Raw genomic sequence first — 17,840 nt, forward strand, 5'->3', positions numbered from 1 at the left:
TAATATTCTAGTTTAGGCCTCTGAATATAGAAATGGGTGTTCACTGGGCTGTTTTCAACTTGCATATCAGTTATACCCTTACTTTTAATGGGGAAATATAAATGTAATTCATTCTATTAAGGTTCAGGAAGAAAAATCATATGATCATATCAATTAATGCAAACAAAGTATTTAACAAAATCCAATACCAATTCATGATTTAAAAAAAAAGAAACTCCCAACCAACTAGGAGTAGAGGGGAACATCCACAAATTGATAAAGGACATCTACAAAAGTTCTACAGGTAACATCATACTTTATGGTGAAAGACTAAATGCTTTTATTCTAAAATCAGGAACAAGATTAAGATGTCTGCTCTCATCATTTCTAGTCAACATTGTGCTGGAGGTTCTAGCCAGTGAAATAAGGAAGCAATAAATAAGAGGCAACCAATTTAGAAAGGAAATAAAACTGTCTTTATACACAGACGACATGATTATCTTTGTAAAAAGTTGTAAGAAATCCACAAAACAACTACCAGAACTAGTAAGTGAATACAGCAAGTTCACAGGATACAGGGTCATTATTAAAAATCAATTCTATTCCTATATACTAGGAATAAACAATCAGAAATTGAAAATTTTAAGAATACCATTCTTAATAGCATCAAAAATATGAAATATTAAGATGTCAGTTTTCCCAAAATTGATCTATAGATTCAATGCAATTTAAATTTTTTATAGGAACTGATAAGCTGATCTGAAAATTTATGTGGAACATCTGAGTACCTAGAATATCCTAAACAACTTTGAAAAAAGAACAAAGTTGGAGGACCTATGCTACCTGATTTCAAGGCTTATTAGAAAGCTACAGTACAGTGTTTTTAATATAGACAGTGTTTTTATACACTTGTGTTTATACACTTGTGTGTTATACAGTGTTTAATACAGTACAGTGTTTTTAATATAGACAGTAGATCTAGTTGCAGAATAGTGAGCCAAGAAATAAACCCACACATATATGGTCAAATGATCTGCAACAAAATGTGAAGCAATTCAATGGAAAAATTATATTAAAAAGACAAAATACAGCATGGAAGAAAATATTTGCAAATCACTTATCTGATAAAGAACTGTTATCAAGAATATATAATGATCTTTTAAAAAATCAATAATAAAAAACACACAACTCAATACTTTTAAATGGAAGAAAGAGAGTCAGGGACAATGGTGGATATCTGTAATCCCAACTACTTGGGAGGCTGAGGTAACAGGATCACTTGAGCCCAGTTTGAAACCAGCCTGGGCAACATAGCCAGATCTTGTCTCTAAAAACAAACAAACAAAAAATTTAAATGGGTGAAGTATTTGAAAAGACACTTCACTAAAGAAGATATATGAAAAGATCCTCAACATCATTAGCCATCAGAGAAATGCAAATTAAAGCCATAATGAGAGACTACTACATACCTATTAGAATGATTAAACTTAAAAAGACTGACCATACCAAGTTTTGATGAGGATATGAGAACCTGAAACTCTCATACACACTGCTGGTGGGAAAGTAAAATGGTACATCCACTTTAGGAAATAGTTTGGCAGTTTCTTATAACATGTACTTACCACATAGTATATGTTACCCAACAGTTCTACTCCAAGATATTTCCTAAGAGAAATAAAAACGTATGTCCACACAAAGACTTGCATACCAATGTCCGTAACAGTTTTATTTGCAGTAACTAAAAACTGGAAACAAATCATTTTGTCCCTCAACAGATAATGGATGAACAAACTCTGTTACATCCATGCAACAGAATACTACTTATCAATAAAAAGGAATGAACTGATACATATTATAACATGTTAGAATCTCAAACTAATTATGCTAAGAGAAAGAAGCCAGACAAAGTATATTGTGTGATGCTATTTATATAAAATTCTAGAAAATCAAAACTGATCTATAGTGGCAAAAAGCAGATCAGTCATTACCTGGAAATACAGAGGGCATCAGAGACTGGGCTGAGTGGGAAGGGATTACAAAGGAGCATGAGGAAACTTTTGGGGGTGATGGATATCCTTGTTATTTTTATTGTGATGATGGTTTCACAGGTGTACATAGATGTACATACATATGTAAAAACTTAAATATGTACAGTTTGTTGTATGTCTATAAAGCCATAAAAATGATCTCTGTAGCTGAAAATGAAGCTGGTTATAACTTAATCTGGAGTTTGTGTCAAGTATCAGTGGGTTATAAGAGAAAGGATATAGATAGGCTTTGAGGCTGGGGTTAAGGGAAAAAGGCAGGGTAAATAATAGAGACGGGCTATTCTTTAGTTGGCTTCTTGCCAGAACGCTTTTTCAGGTAAAGGTTCTGAGAGACTGATTTAAATTTAGTAATGGCAAAGGAAGATTTCTGTTCCAAGGTTACTAATTGGTTTTTAAATTGCCTTATGATTATTTTTATATCTTATGAGTAATACACGCACATAGTTTTTAAAAATATGAACTGAGTACCTAAAAGTTTATAATGCAGGCAATGTTTCACTGTTCCAACCCTCCGAATCCTAATCCTCTGAGATTACCTTTCACTCTATTAACTGTTTCTGTTTGGTTCTTCTGTGGACTGCTTCCATATATACTGCTATTTCTTAATTCATCTATTTTAGGCTTTATTAACTTTGTAATTTAATAAATGAGGCTATAACTCACTTATACTATCTCTTGTCCCAATTTAGTTATCATGCTTTTTAGTTCCTCTTTTTTTTTTTTTTTGAGGAATATACTTAGACCTTTATTTCTTGTTTCATAAACTATAGACAGTGTCTCTTAGTTCTTTGTAAAAACTAAGAGTTTGTAAAAAGAGGCCATCAGTTCTTTTTATCTCTCTCCCCTACCTACCAATTCTAGTCATTTGTACTTTTACTTTTTACATTGCCAAGAGTGGTAATGTTTATGTTTTGCTCTACATTTATAATTAACTATCTCTATAATTAAATATCCTGTGCTTTTATATATTGGTTATTTCCAGAAGTTGAAAATCAATATACAGTGTTTATACTATTGTTAATTATTTAAAATTTTTGTCTCTTCTGTCAAGTGTTGATAGTATTACATTTCTTAATTTGTAAAACTTGTTTTTTTCTGGATTTTCTAATTACCTTTATTTTTTCTTGCATTGTCTGCTACATTCATAAGTTTCTCTAATTTCTTAAAGATGGATAGGCCTGGCGTGGTGGCTCACGCCTATAATCCCAGCACTTTGGGAGGCCGAGGCAGGCAGATCATGAGGTCAGGAGTTCGAGACCAGCCTGGCCAACATGGTGAAACACCATCTCTACTAAAAATACAAAAAATTAGCTGGGCGTGGTGGCGCCTGTAATCCCAGATACTCAGGAGGCTGAGGCAGGAGAATCGCTTGAACCCGGGAAGCAGAGGTTGCAGTGAGCTGAGATCGTACCACTGCACTCCAGCCCAGCCGACAGTGCGAGAGTCCATCTCAAAAAAAAAAAAAAAAAAAAAAAAAAAAAGATGGATAAAATGGTGAATCCTTTTCCCTGTCTTTTTCTTGATGCCTCTCTCTTGGAAACCCCCTTCCTTCCATTCAGACTAAGTGTTCCTTAGGCCTCTACTGTACGGCTGGGACTTGCTTTTATTAGTCTTTGCAATATTAAGATGTCATGTTTTTGTTATCAGACTCAATTGATAGTTGGTTAGGACAAAATTATAGGTTTGAAATAATTTTCTGTCAGAATTTTGAAGGCATTCCTCCATTGTTCTCTCTAAGAGCCAGCGTTTTTGATGAGATGACCAAGCCATTCCAATTCTTGTTCCCTTAACTATTAATGTTTTTCCTCTCTGGGAGCTTTTAGGATCTTTTCTATATCTTTGCTGTTCTGAAATTTCATAATGTGTGTAGGGGTTGAGCAAAATGGTTTAGTACCCCAGATATAAGGCCTGCAACTCAATAAGCCCCAACTATGTAAATAGAGCCATATACTGGGGGACCTCTAAATTCCAGATAGTAAAGGTCTTTGTTTTACAGCATTAATGCCCACATTAGTTACCTCAATTCTTCTTAGACAATTTATTCAATCTCTTTAGAGAAGAACCTTCTGATTTTTTTCTTTGCCTTGGGAATCAATGCCTGAATACTAGCAGTTCTATATGCAGTGGAGGAAAATGATTAATATACAGATTTTCAATGCATTTCTCATATTTCATTTTCACCCTCTGCCTTACTTGGCATTTCCAATTTTCAAACTTTTCTGTGATCCTACAGGGCAGACCAACATCCTCCCAAGCTGTAAGCCCCCTCTGTCATTTTATCTGCCAATCTTTATCAGCCAGCATCCTATTCAATGTCTGTCTATCAGAAATGTATTGGGATCTCTTTTCCGCTGACTCCCTCTACTATTGTCTTCATTATATCTTTTTTATTGTTTAATGTCATTTTTAAATTTTTTTATTTTTAATTTTTGTGAGTACATAGTAGGTATATATATATTCATGGGGTACACGAGATATTTTGATACAGGCACACAATGCATAATAATCACAACAAGGTAAATGCAGTAACCATCACTTCAAGCATTTATCCTTTCTTTGTATTGCAAACAATCCAATTATACTCTTAGTTTTTTAAAATATACAATATTTTAAAATGTACAATATTAAAATGTACAATAAATGATTGTTGACTGTAGTCACCTTGTTATGCTATCAAATACTAGATCTTATTCGTTCTATCTAACTATATTTTTTACCCTTTAATAATCCCCACTCCCCCACCCATTACTACCCTTCCCAGCCTCTGATAACCATCATTCTACTCTACATCCCCATGAGTTCAATTGTCTTAATTGTTTAGCTCCCACAAATGTGTGAGAATATATGAAGTTTGTCTTTCTGTGTCTGACTTCTTTCAATTAACGTCACGACCTCCATTTCCCTCCATGTTGTTGCAAATGACAGTATCTCATTCTTTTTATGGATAAATAGTACTGCATTGTGTATGTGTACCATATCTTCTTTATCCATTCATCTGTTGATAGATACTTAGGTTGCTTCCAAATCTTGGCTATTGTGAATAGTGGCACAATAAACATGGGAGTGCAGATATCTCTTTGATATACTGATGTCCTTTCTTTTGGGTATATACCTAGCATATGATTGCTGGATCATATATGGTAGTTCTATTTTTAGTTTTTTGAGGAACCTCCAAACTGTTCTCCACAGTGATTATAATAATTTACATTCCCACCAACAGTGTACAAGGGTTCCCTATTCTCCACATCCTCATCAGCATGTGTTATTGCCCGTCTTTTTTTTTTTATAAGAAAACATTTTTGAAGCCTTTATTTACAAAAGCTTTAAAAACAAATAATACCCTCTGTTTTGAAAATAATGTTTTGTTTAAAAAGGACCTCCCAGTTAGAGCACTGTAATATCATGAATAAAGAATGTACAAGGGAGACAAACCAATGTGACTAACATTTGGAGATTTGCTAATATTATTGATTGAAGTATAGGTAATACACATTATAACCCGTAGTCAATCATTTCAGGGTAGAGTTAATGATTACCGAAAAGTCTTCCTACATCCTACACATGCTCTGGTCTGGTCACATATTCTGCATGGCTAAATATTTCACAGTCTCTTTTGTCAATATATGTAAAATAGATTGCAAAGATATACACAAAAAATAAACAAGCATTACACTCCTCAGGTAATTTTATTAGCTCTCTTTATATATATGAGAATATACATACATTCTCATATATTCTAAAGCATCAAAATGTTGTACTTGATTGAAGATTTGTTTCAGAAAATATCTTTTCCTTTATTTATGTACTCATATATATATGAGTACATTATCATATATTGTATATATACATTTATATATGGATTTTGTTGTTTTGTACCAAATATGTCCATTATTTACCTTTGTAGCGACTAGGAAAGCACAATTTTTGACTTCTAATTTAATTTGGTACAAAATATAACTAAAGACTTGTTATCTTTAGATATTAAAAAAATCAATTTGTATAACCAACAAATCAAGAGCATCATAAGTATGGCTACAAAATACAAAAAAAAAAACAAGGGTAAACAGTGATGGAATAAAAATAAGCAGATCAAAGGAAGTGTGCTATCATAAAGTAACTGTAGCTTCAACATCTTGAGTACCAGTTTCCTGGCAGATACTAAATATTCAATCACAAGGGATTTTTCCTGAAGGGTGTAAGACTGGTTTGAAAAGTCTTCAGTCACAGAGCAGCCTACACATGCCAATTAGAAACTGACAGACACTAGATGTGCTTGGAAGATTAAACATTACATACAGAAACATCAGTTACTGAGCTCCTCAGTAGTTTCTTGTCTTTTTTTTAGTTTCACTGCATTGACAGTTTGCACAATGAATGTGCTACATTCTGTGGGTCAAAACCGAGTAAATGCTGTGTAAAGTTGGCAGATGGTCATTTTTCCAGCTAAGATCAAGTAAAAACAAAATTTCTGATAAAACAGAGGTTTTGAGTTAGAATCACTCTCCAAAGTACAAAATCGATGGTCCACAATCTCAAATAGCTAAAACTCCTGCAGAATGGAAGGGGGAGACATGAAACAGAGAAATAAATTACAGTCAGTGCTAGTTAATTTAGGAAAAGGGAAAAATAAACCAAACTCCCAAGTAGGTAAAGTTTATCAAAATATTCAATGATGTAGCTTTCTCTACTCTGTCACACACGCTTGCTAACAAGTATATTAAATTAAGGCCAAATTTAACCTGAATGTGTTTTCTTGTTGTTGTTGTTTGTTTGTTCTTTTGTGGTTTTTTGTTGTTTTTTTTTTTTTTATCTGAGATAGGAATGATCATACTTAGTACTGAAAGGCAGACAATAAACTGGGCCATGAAAGGGCGGGGGGAAGGTACTGTGTGTTGTTCAAGGGATTCAACCAGAGATAAAATGTATATACAAGCATGTGTGTAGCTCAAAATAAAATAAAAATAAAAGGACTATTTCATGTCATGACTGCTTGTTGGCTTCTTCTTCATATGCATTCCCTGTGCCATTCTGTACATAGGATGAACCAGAACCAAGGCCATACAAATGACCACAATATTTGGCATCATCAGTATGATCTTCAAAGAACATTCCTCTCATTTTGAAAAAGGCCATTCCTGTGAGGAATGAATTAGATCCTGCCTGATGTGGTGGTCGTATCTATGCCAGCTCTAACTGTTCTGCCACCTCCTGTAATCCATCTTTGAGATGTTTGCAGCTCTTCATGAGGTACTTCACATCATAAATGACAGGTAAAAACAATCGAAGGATCTCAAAGAAGTCAAGTTCTTCTTCAGGCAAGTTAGAGTTGGTCAGGATTTTGATTAAATAGCCAAAGTTGTAACTGCTGTGAAATGACAACCATTTGACCCCTTCACAGAGGACCACTCCTGAAGTCATAAGAAGTTCTTGCAAAGTACTGGGTCTCAATTCCTTCCTCATCATGTTTTTTAAACTGGATACCAGATGTTGTTAGTAGCTCTATAGAGTTCTGGGCATACATGTCCTCTGTCAAATTAAATTTAAAATTAAACTGCCAAGTTGAAGTTCCTGGAGGGTATTCTCCTTGCTCATTTATAAATGTCAGTCCTAGCTGAATTATCTTTAACAAGTCTACATTACATCGCAATAGTTGGTATTGATAGTCAGCATTGCTCCTGAATTCTCCAATGGGTCTTGCAGCCACACCTGGAAACTCGGTGTCCATAGCAACGTAATTATATTTTCGGATAACTTGACGAATTTTCTTCATCTCTTCATCCACGTTGCAAGCCCAAACTTCACAAATTCTTTGGCTATGATGTACAGTTGCTGCTGGCATAGTGAGGGCACAAGGGAGTCTAGATGCCAAGCATCAAATGTTATACTTGATTGAAGATTTGTTTCAGAGAATATTTTATCCTTTATTTATGTACTTGTGTCACTGAGCTCTCACTCCTCCTCCCCCTGGCCATAGAGACAGCACACGGCGGTGGTGGCAGTGGCGGGTGCCCCATAGACACCTGTCACCCAGCAAGGGGGAAAGACGAGCAGGAGCTGCACCGCACCGTGCTGTGCCATCGCTTTTCGCACCACCTGTCTTTCGAATAAAACTTAAAATGGATAAAGGCCATTTTCACTGGGGCGAGATGATATCTCATTGTAGTTTCGATTTGCATTTCTCTGATGATTGATGATGTTGAGTACCTTTTAATATGCTTCTTTGCCATTTGTATGTCTTCTTTTGAGAAATGTCTATTCAGATCTTTTGCTCATTTTAAAATCGAATTATTAGATTTTTTTTCCTATAGAGTGGTTTGAGCTCCTTATATATTCTGGTTATTAATCTCTGTCAGATGAATACTTTGCAAATATTTTCTCCCATTCTGTGGATTATCTCTTAACTTTGTGGACTGTTTCCTTTGCTATGTAGAAGTTTTTAATTTGGTATGCTCCCATTTGTCCATTTTTACTTTGGTTGCCTGTGCTTGTGGGATGTTAAATTTTTGCCCAGTCCAATTTCCTGGAGTTCCCTCAATTTTTTTCTATTAGTGTCATAGTTTGAGGTCCTAGATTTAAGTCTTTAATCCATTTTAATTTTATCTTTGTTTACAGTGAGAGATAGGAGTCTAGTTTCATTCTTTTGCAAGTGGATATCCAGTTTTTCCAGCACCATTTACTGAAGAGACTGACTTTTTCAAATGTATGTTCTTGGAACCTTTGTCAAACATGAGTTCACTGTAGATGTATGGATTTATTCCAGGGTTCTGTATTCTGTTCCATAGTCTATGTGTCTCTTTTAATGCTAGTACCATGCTGTTTGGGTTGCTATAGCTCTGTATTACAATTTGAAGTCAGGTGATGTAATTCTTCAGTTTTGTTCTTTTTGCTCAGGATAGCTTTGGCTATTCTGGGTCTTTTGTGGTTCCATATACATTTTAGAATTTTTTTTATTTCCGTGAAGAATGTCATTGATATTTTGATAGGGATTGCATTGAATCAGTAGATAGCTTGGGGTACTATGAATATTTAACAATATTGATTTTTCTAATCCATGAACATGGACTATCTTTTCCATTTTTTGTGTGTCCTCTTCAATTTCTTACGTCAATGTTTTATAGTTTTCAATGTACAGATATTTCACTTCTTTGGTTAAGTTTATTCCTAGGTATTTTATTTTATTTGTGGCTATTGTAAATGGGATTACTTTCTTAATTTCTTATTCAGATTGTTTGCTGCTGACATATAGAAATGCTGTGTTGATTTTTTTTATCCTGAAATGTTACTGAACTTGTTTATCAGTTCTAATTGTTTTTTTGGTGGAGTCTTTAGTTTTTTCCACATATAAGATCATTTCATCTGCAAATAAAGATAATTCAACTTTGTCCTTTCCAATTAGGATGCCGTTTATATCTTTCTCTCATCCAATTGCTCTAGCCAGGACTTCCAGTACTGTCTTGAATAACAGTGGTGAAAGCAGGCATCTTTGTCTTATTCCAGATCTTGGAGGAAAGGCTTCCAGTTTTTCCCTATTGAGTATGATATTAACTGTGGGTCTGTTATATATGGCTTTTATTGTATTGAGGTATGTTCCTTCTATACCCAGTTTGTTGAGGGTTTTTATCATGAACAGATGTTGAATTTTATCAAACTCTTTTTTCAGCATCAATTGAAATGATCATATCATTTTTGTCCTTCTGTTGATATGATGTATCACATTGATTGACTTGCATATGTTGAACCATCCTTGCATTCCTGGGATAAATCCCACTTGGTCACAGTGAGTGATCTTTTTAATGTGTCGTTGAATTCAGTTTGCTAGTATTTTGTTGAGGATTTTTGTATCAATGTTTATCAGGGATATTGGCTTGTAGTTTTCTTTTTTTGATGTGTTTTTGTCTGGTTTTGGTATCAGGGTAATACTGGCCTTGTAGAATGAGTCTGGAAGTACTCCCTCATTCTCTATTTTTTGGAATAGTTTGAGTAGGATTGATGTTAGTTCTTTTTTAAATGTTTGATAAAATTCAGCAGTGAAGCAATTGGGTCCCAGGCTTTTCTTTGCTGAGAGATGTTTTATTACAACTTCAATCTCATTATTTGTTATTAGTCTGTTCAGGTGATGGATTTCATCATGGTTCAATCTTGTTAGGTTGTATGTGTCTAGGAATTTACCCATTTCTTCTAGATTTTTCAATTTATTGGCATACAGTTGCTCATAATAGCCTATAATGATCTTTTGTATTTCTTCAGTGTCAGTTATAATGTCTCCTTTTTCATCTCTAATTTTATTACTTTAGGTCTTCTCTCTTTTTTGTAGTTAGTTGGGCTAAAGGTTTGTTGATTTTGTTTTTTTGTCTTTTGATAAAAGACTTCATTTTATTGATCTTTTGTATTTTTATTTCAAATTTCTACTCTGATCATTATTATTTCTTTTCTTCTACTAATTTTGAGTTTGCTTCGCTCTTGCATTTCTAGTTCTTTTTTAACTTTTGTGAGTACATAGTAGGTGTATATATTTTTGAGTTACAGGAGGTATTTTGTTACAGGCATGCAGTGCATAATAATCACATCATGATAAATGGGGTATCCATTTCCTCAAACATTTATCCTTTGTGTTACAAACAATACAATTATACTATTTTAGTTAGTTTTCAATGTACAATTAAATGCAATTCTAGTTCTTTAAGATACATCATTAGGTTGTTCATTTGAAATTTTTCTAGTTTTTTATTGTAGGTGCTTATTGTTATAAACTTTCCTCTTAGTACTGCTTTCACTGTATCCCATAGGTTTTTGTATGTTGTGTTTCCATTTTCATTTGCTTCAAGAAATTTTTTAATTTCCTTCTTAATTTCTTCATTGGCCCACTGGTCATTCAGGAGTATATTGTTTAATTTCCATGTGTTTGTATAATTTCCAAAATTCCTCGTTATTGATTTCTAGTTTTATTCCATCGTGGTCAGGGAAGATACTTGATATTATTTCAAGTTTTTGAATGTTTTAAGACTTCTCTTGTGGCCTAACATATGGTCTATCCTTGAGAATGATCCATGTGCTGCGAAGAAGAATATGTACTTTGCAACCCTTGGATGAAATGTTATGTGAATATCCATTAGGTCCATTTGGTTTATAGTGCAGATTAAGTCTGATGTTTCTTTGTTCATTTTCTGTCTGGATGATGTATCCAATGCTGAAAGTGAAGTGTTGAAGTCTCCAGCTATTATTGTATTGGGGTCCATCTCTCTCTTTAGCTCTAATAATATTTGTTTTATATATCTGGGTCTTCCAGTGTTGGGTGCATATATATATTTAAAATTGTTATATCCTCTTGTTGAATTGACCCCTTTATCATTGTATAAAGACCTTCTTTGCCTCTTTTATAGCTTTTGTCTTGAAATATATTTTGTCTGATATAATTATAGCTATTCCTGCTAATTTTTTTGTTTCCATTAGCATGGAATATCTTTTCCCATCCCTTTATTTTCAGTCTATGCATGTCTTTATACATGAAGTGTGTTTTTTGTAGGCAACAGATCACTGGGTCTGGATTTTTTATCCACTTAGCCACTCTATGTTTTTTGATTGAAGAGTTTAGTCTGTTTACACTCAGTGTTATTATTGTTAAGTAAAGATTTACTCCTGACATTTTATTACTTGTTTTATATTTTTGTGGTCTTCTCTTCCTTCTTTCCTTTCTTCCTGTCTTCCTTCTAGTGAAGTCGATTTTCTCTGATGGTATGATTTAATTTCTTGATTTTGATTTTTTGTGTATCTGTTGTATTTTTTTATTTAAGGTTACCACTATGCTTGCAAATAATATCTTATAACCATTTATTTTAAACTGATGACAACTTAACAATGATTACATATACAAACAAACTAACAAGCAAAGAGAAAACTAATAGACATTCTACACTTTAACTTCATCCCCCCACTTTAAAACCTTTTCTATTTATATCTTATTGTATTGTCTATGTCTTGAAAAGTTGTCGTAGTTATTATTTTTTATTGGTTCTTCATTTAGTCTTTCTACTTAGGATAAGAGTCATTTACACACCAGAGTTACAATGTTATAATATTCTGTGTTTTCCTGTGTACTTACTATTACCAGTGAGTTTCGTATGTACAGGTGATTATTTATTACTTATTAATGTTCTTTTCTTTCTGATTGAAGTACTCCCTTTAGCATTCTTTGTAGGACACGCCTGGTGTTGAAATCCCTCAGCTTTTGTTTGTCTGAGAAAGTCTTTGTTTCTCCTTCATGTTTGAAGGATATTTTCACTGAATATACTATTCTAGGGTAAAAGGTGTTTTTTTTTTCCTTCAGCACTTTAAATATGTCATGCCACTCTCTTCTAGCCTATAGGGTTTCCACTGAGAAGTCTGCTGCCAGATGTATAGAGCTGCATTGTTATGTTATTTGTTTCTTTTCTCTTGCTGCTTTCAGGATCCTTTCTTTATCCTTCACCTTTGGGAGTTTGATAATTAAATGCTATGAGGTAGTCTTTTTTGGGTTAAATCTGCTTGGTATTCTATAACCTTCTTATATTTGAATATGGATACCTTTCTCCAGGTTTGGGATGTTCTCTGTTATCCCTTTGAAGAAAGTTTCTACCCTGATCTCTCTCTATCTCTTCTTTAAGGCAAATAACTCTTGTATTTGCCCTTTTGAGGCTATTTTCTAGATCTTATAGGCATGCTTCATTTTTTTGTATTCTTTTTTCTTGTGTCTCCTCTGACTGTGTATTTTCAAATAGCCTGTCTTCAGGCTTACTAATTTTTGCTTCTGCTTGATCAATTCTGCTAGTAAGAGAATCTGATGCATTCTTCAGTATGCCAATTGCATTTTTCAGCTCCAGAATTTCATCTTTATTCTTTTATTTCAATCTCTTTGTTAAATTTATCTGATAGGATTCTGAATTTCTTCTCTGTGTTAGCTTGGATTTCATTGAACTTCCTCAAAACAGCTATGTTGAATTCTCTGAGAAGTCACATATCTCATTTTCTCCAGGATTGGTCACCAATGCCTTATTTAGTTCATTTGGTAAGGTCTTGATGCTTGTGGATATTCATCGATGTCTGGGCATTGAACAGTTAGGTATTGACTAGTCTCCGCAGTCTAGGTTTATTTGAACCAATCCTTCTTGGGAGGGCTTTCCAGGTATTTGAAGGGACTTGAGTGTTGTGATCTAAGTCTTTGGTCACTGCAGCTTTAGGGCCACCCCAAGCCCAATAATGCTGTGGCTCTTGCAGACTCATAGAGGTACCACCTAGTGGTCATGGGTAAGATCTGGGAGAATTCCCTGAATTTCCATACAGAGACTCTTGCTCTCTTCCCTTACTTTCCCCCAAACATAGTCTCTGTCTCTATGCTGAGCTGTCTGAGGCTAGGAGAGGGGTGACACAAGCACCACTGTGGCCACCACCACCTGGACTGTCCTGGGTCAGACCCAAAGCCAAGACAGCACTGAGTCTCACCCCAGGCCTGTGGTAACCACTGCCTGGCTACTGCCTATGTTCACTCAAGGCCCAAGGGCTCTACAATCAGCAGGTGGCAAATCTAGCCAAGCGCATGATATTCCCTTCAGGGTGGCAAGTCTCCCTGGCCCCAGACAGGTCCAACGATGCCATCCAGGAGCCAGGACATGGAGTCAGGAAGCATAGGAACCTACTTGGTGCTCTATTCTACTGTGGCTGAGCTGACACCCAAAGTGCAAGACAAAGTCCTTCCCACTCTTCCTTCCCCTTTCCTCAATCAGAAGAGTCTCTCCGTGTGGCTACCACTGCCTCAGGCCCATGGCGAGTACTGCCTGGCTATTGCCAGTGTTCACTCAAGGCCCAAGGGTCTTTAGTCAGCTTGTGGTGAATGCTGCCAGGCCTGGGACTCTTCCTTCAGGGCAGTGGGCTCCCCTCTGGCCCAGGACAGGTCCAGAAATGCCATCCAAGAGCCAAGGCCTAGAATTTGGGACCCCAAGAGCCCACTTGGTGCTCTACCCCATTGTGGCTGAGCTAGGACCTAAGCTGTAAAACAAAGTCCCTTCTACTCTTCCCTCTCCTTTTGTCTAACAAGAGGATTCTCTCATAGCCACCACAGTTGGGAATGTACTGGGCCACACCTGAAGCCAGCACAGCTGAATCTCACACAAGGCCTGTCGTGAGTACTGCCTGGCTACCCCTGCTGGTTTTTCAGGAGCCAAAGGCTCTTCAGTCAGCAGGTGATGGATTCTGTCAGGACTGGATCCTTCCCTTCAAGGCAGCAGGTTCCCTTCTGACCCAGGGTGTGTTTAGAAATGTCCTCCAGGAGCCAGGGCCTGGAATGGGAGCCTTAGGACTCTGCCTGGTACCCTGTTCTACTGTGGCTGAGCTGGTATCCAAGTTGCAAGACAAAGTCCTCTTTATTCTCCCCTCGCCTCTCCTCAAGAAGAGGGAATGAATCTCTCCTGGAGCTGTGAGCTGCACTGCTTTTGGTTGAGGGAGGGGTGATGCAAGCACTCCCTTGGCACCCCAGCTCATATATCACTAGATTGCGTGCATTCCAAGCCACTGTCTCCAAACCCAGCACAGCACCAGGACTTGCCCAGGAATTGCTGTCCTTGTGGCCTAGACTGCCTTTAAAGTTTATTTAGAACCCCAAAGCACTTTAGCCTACAGTATTAGGGCTTGCCAGAACTCGGGTTCCAACCACTCGGATGGACAGTTCTCCTCTGGCTAGCACTGATCTAATGCTCCTTCCGTGGTTGCCAGCTGAGTTCTGCCCCAGGTTGCTTTCTGCTGTGACAGGGCAGCACTGAGTTTCAATGCAAAGTCACAATCACTGTGCTCTCCCTCCACAAAGTGCAGATTCCCTCTGTGCCACATGGCCACTGTTGGGGGATGGGTGACAGGTGGCATAGGTGGCTTAAGACTGTCTTTCCTACCCACTTCACTGCCTCTTTCCTTAATATGATGTTAAAACTAGGTACTATGATCACTCATCTGATTTTTGGTTCTTATTAAGGTGCTTTTTTGTATGGATATTTGTTCAATTTGATGTTCCTGCAAGGGGGGGGTGACCACTGAAGGCTTTCATTTGGCCATTTTACTCCACCTCCTCCACCTCTGTTTGTTTAATGTCATTTTAGTGGGATCTTGGGAGAGAGAGGAGCTAAAACTGTTTGGTTAGTTACCTTGATGCAGATGACTATATACTTGTTAAATTTTAAAGTTTATGGAGTTTCCGTGGATTTTTTTGGAAAATATTTGTAATTAGGAGCAATTAGCTATGAACTGGACAAACCTACATTGTTTATCCATTTATAGAAACCGGAGGATTCATTAGAGTTAAAGCTTTGTGAAAGAGATTAGTATAAAGCATTGAAATCTAATTCTCCATTGCTTCATGGAAAGATATCTTTAGTCCCTAATACTAACAATCAAACAATGGATATGTATAAAATTGACTCTAATGAATAGGGTATTTTGCTATACTTCATTTCATTTGTTTATATTTTATCCTGATTTCTTTTTGAGTGGGTTGCTCCATTGAGATACTATACAAAATATTCATGAGACAACACTCAGCATACTTTCTTCACTCACTTTCATGGTCACAAGCAAGAGTCAGGAATTTTCCTCTAAGAAAATGACATTTCCATAGACATCCTAATGCTGGATTCCAGTCAGTAGCCATATTGAAAAAAATTGTCTCTCAAGACATTTGTCTCTCAGTTTTACAGCCACTGAAATAGTATTGGCCTGCCATTACATCACATAATGAATTATTTTGTATTTACCTGAAGGGAGGCCCTGGACACACTTGGACACATGGGGCACTAAAATGCCAAGCTAGCAGAGAACAGCATTGCAGCTTTGGATTTGTCTAATCTCACAGTGGTCTTGCTGGTCTCGTGTTTTTCTTGCCAGTCCTTTTATGCCCTTGGTGATGCTAGTGTTATAGTCTTTAAAATCCTGAATTTGTGTTCCAGGCCCTTTACTGTTTTTCCCAATCCTCGGGTTTGTTTCAGGCATTTATTATGGACTAAATCCTTGCTGAATAACCTGCCTGCCCCTAAGATACCTGTATCTTAAACTCTTCTTTGAATTCAATCTGCTGTACTTATAGCCTATCCTGCCTGACCTTTTCCTCTGAAGTTATTTACTGATCTCTGAGATTCACTTTCTATACTCACATTCCTGTGAGCCAGTCCTGGATTAATGGTCCACTGGCCACATATCTGCATTCATATCCTTATTATCTACCCAAGCCCGTGAGTCTATTTGGACCATTGTTTCTAGTCTTTCTTTCATTATCTGAGCCCTAGTTATAACAGTTGAACTCTAGTCTATAATGTATTTCAATATCAATGTAAACTGAATATCACTCATCTTTCCTTAAAATTTTTCCCATTACTTAATTTTTTTATAATATTTGGAACATTTTTGCCTTCTCAGAATAAATAGTCATCTGTTTCTTAATTTGCTTCTTACTTGTATCCTGTTCCCCTCCCCCAGGTTCTGACTGTTGCAACTCTGTTTTCACTAACTACCTCACTTTTGTCTTTCCTTCATATTTATCTAGAATGTTGTAGTCAGATGTGGCTTAGGGGTAGTTTATGTGGTGTAAGTCTCCATTGGCAGCAGAATGGATTTCGTAGAATGCTATTAATAGTGAAATTTTGGACAAGGAGAAAAAAATCCTAGTTTAAATGTATTGCTCAGGCAATCTCATTTTAGTCATAACGCTACTCTAACTTGTGCTAATCCAGCTTCATAAAGGTAAACTGCAACATCATTATCAAATGTTTAAGAGCCATTTAACAATTCACAATTAAGAGGTTGTGTTTGAGCTAATGTTTTCTGAATCCAGAGCTCATTTAATTTATAAGCTACTCACAAATGATTGCCTTTAGTGATTTCCAGGTACTATAAGTGGAAGGGTATGTTTTTCTCTTTATGTGCCAAAGCACCTTTCACTTTAGAAGCATGAGGAATTACAAAATAAATAAGCACACACTCCCAAGGGAAGGCAGTGTCATCCAGTATATATTGTTGCCCTTCCTTTTATTCAAAGATGTCACTACTGATCTAATCCACTCTCATGGGGAGCAAAGACTAAATCTTCAACCAGAAGTCCTTTCTCTATGACATACATACAAACCATTTTTTTATTTGTGTCTGAAGCTGCTACTTTTAGAGCCTGTCACTGTATGTATTTCTGTGTTTGACTTGTGGTCAGCTGAAAGCCTTTGCTCAAAAAGTTCAAAAATTCCATATTGTTGTATTCCAAGCTGGTCTCTGCTGCTGTTTTCCCCAGCAGCCCGCAGCTATGTTAATGTTATTTAGAGCTATTCTTTAATACACCTTTAGGGTATTTCTTATGCCACCCCTGCTTATGGTTATGCCATAAAGCTCACCATACCAAAGATGCTTTGGTTTCCTTCTGCCGTTGTATTTCCACGCATGTCAGCAAGGAACAGTGATTTACTGCTGATAGACCAGCTGACTTCCAGAATCTCAGTAGTAGTCATCCCCTCTTACCATTTTACATTAAGCATGACTCTGACTCTGACAATAAAACAGTTCACCATGTAGATGTGATATCTGTGGTGGGTGTAAACTTCAAAGTCATACAAAAGCTGAACCCAACTTATATTTTCCATTGATGAAGATCAATTCAGTAAGCTTTTAGTTTTTCAGCTCTGTTCTGGATGTTAGGAATCAAGCTAGACCTAGGAAACAAAAAGTCAGGGCAGGAGTCCATTTTCCCCCTTTGCATTAATAGTTTTATGTTTCTAATAACTCATCTTTCTCCTTGATGTACATCTTACATAGATTTCA

At 36.3% G+C, this 17,840-nt stretch overlaps 1 protein-coding gene and 1 pseudogene across 5 annotated transcripts in view; one reads left to right on the plus strand and one right to left on the minus strand.

Annotated features, from left to right (window-relative positions):
* Positions 1 to 17,840, plus strand: part of EDA (ectodysplasin A) — a 413,821-nt gene that overhangs the window by 298,324 nt on the left and 97,657 nt on the right. The window lies entirely within an intron of this gene.
* On the minus strand, positions 6,928 to 7,921 carry LOC129025109 (CCR4-NOT transcription complex subunit 7-like; annotated as a pseudogene).

Source organism: Pongo pygmaeus, chromosome X (genome assembly GCF_028885625.2).
Source record: "Pongo pygmaeus isolate AG05252 chromosome X, NHGRI_mPonPyg2-v2.0_pri, whole genome shotgun sequence".
NCBI classification, from domain to species: domain Eukaryota; kingdom Metazoa; phylum Chordata; class Mammalia; order Primates; family Hominidae; genus Pongo; species Pongo pygmaeus.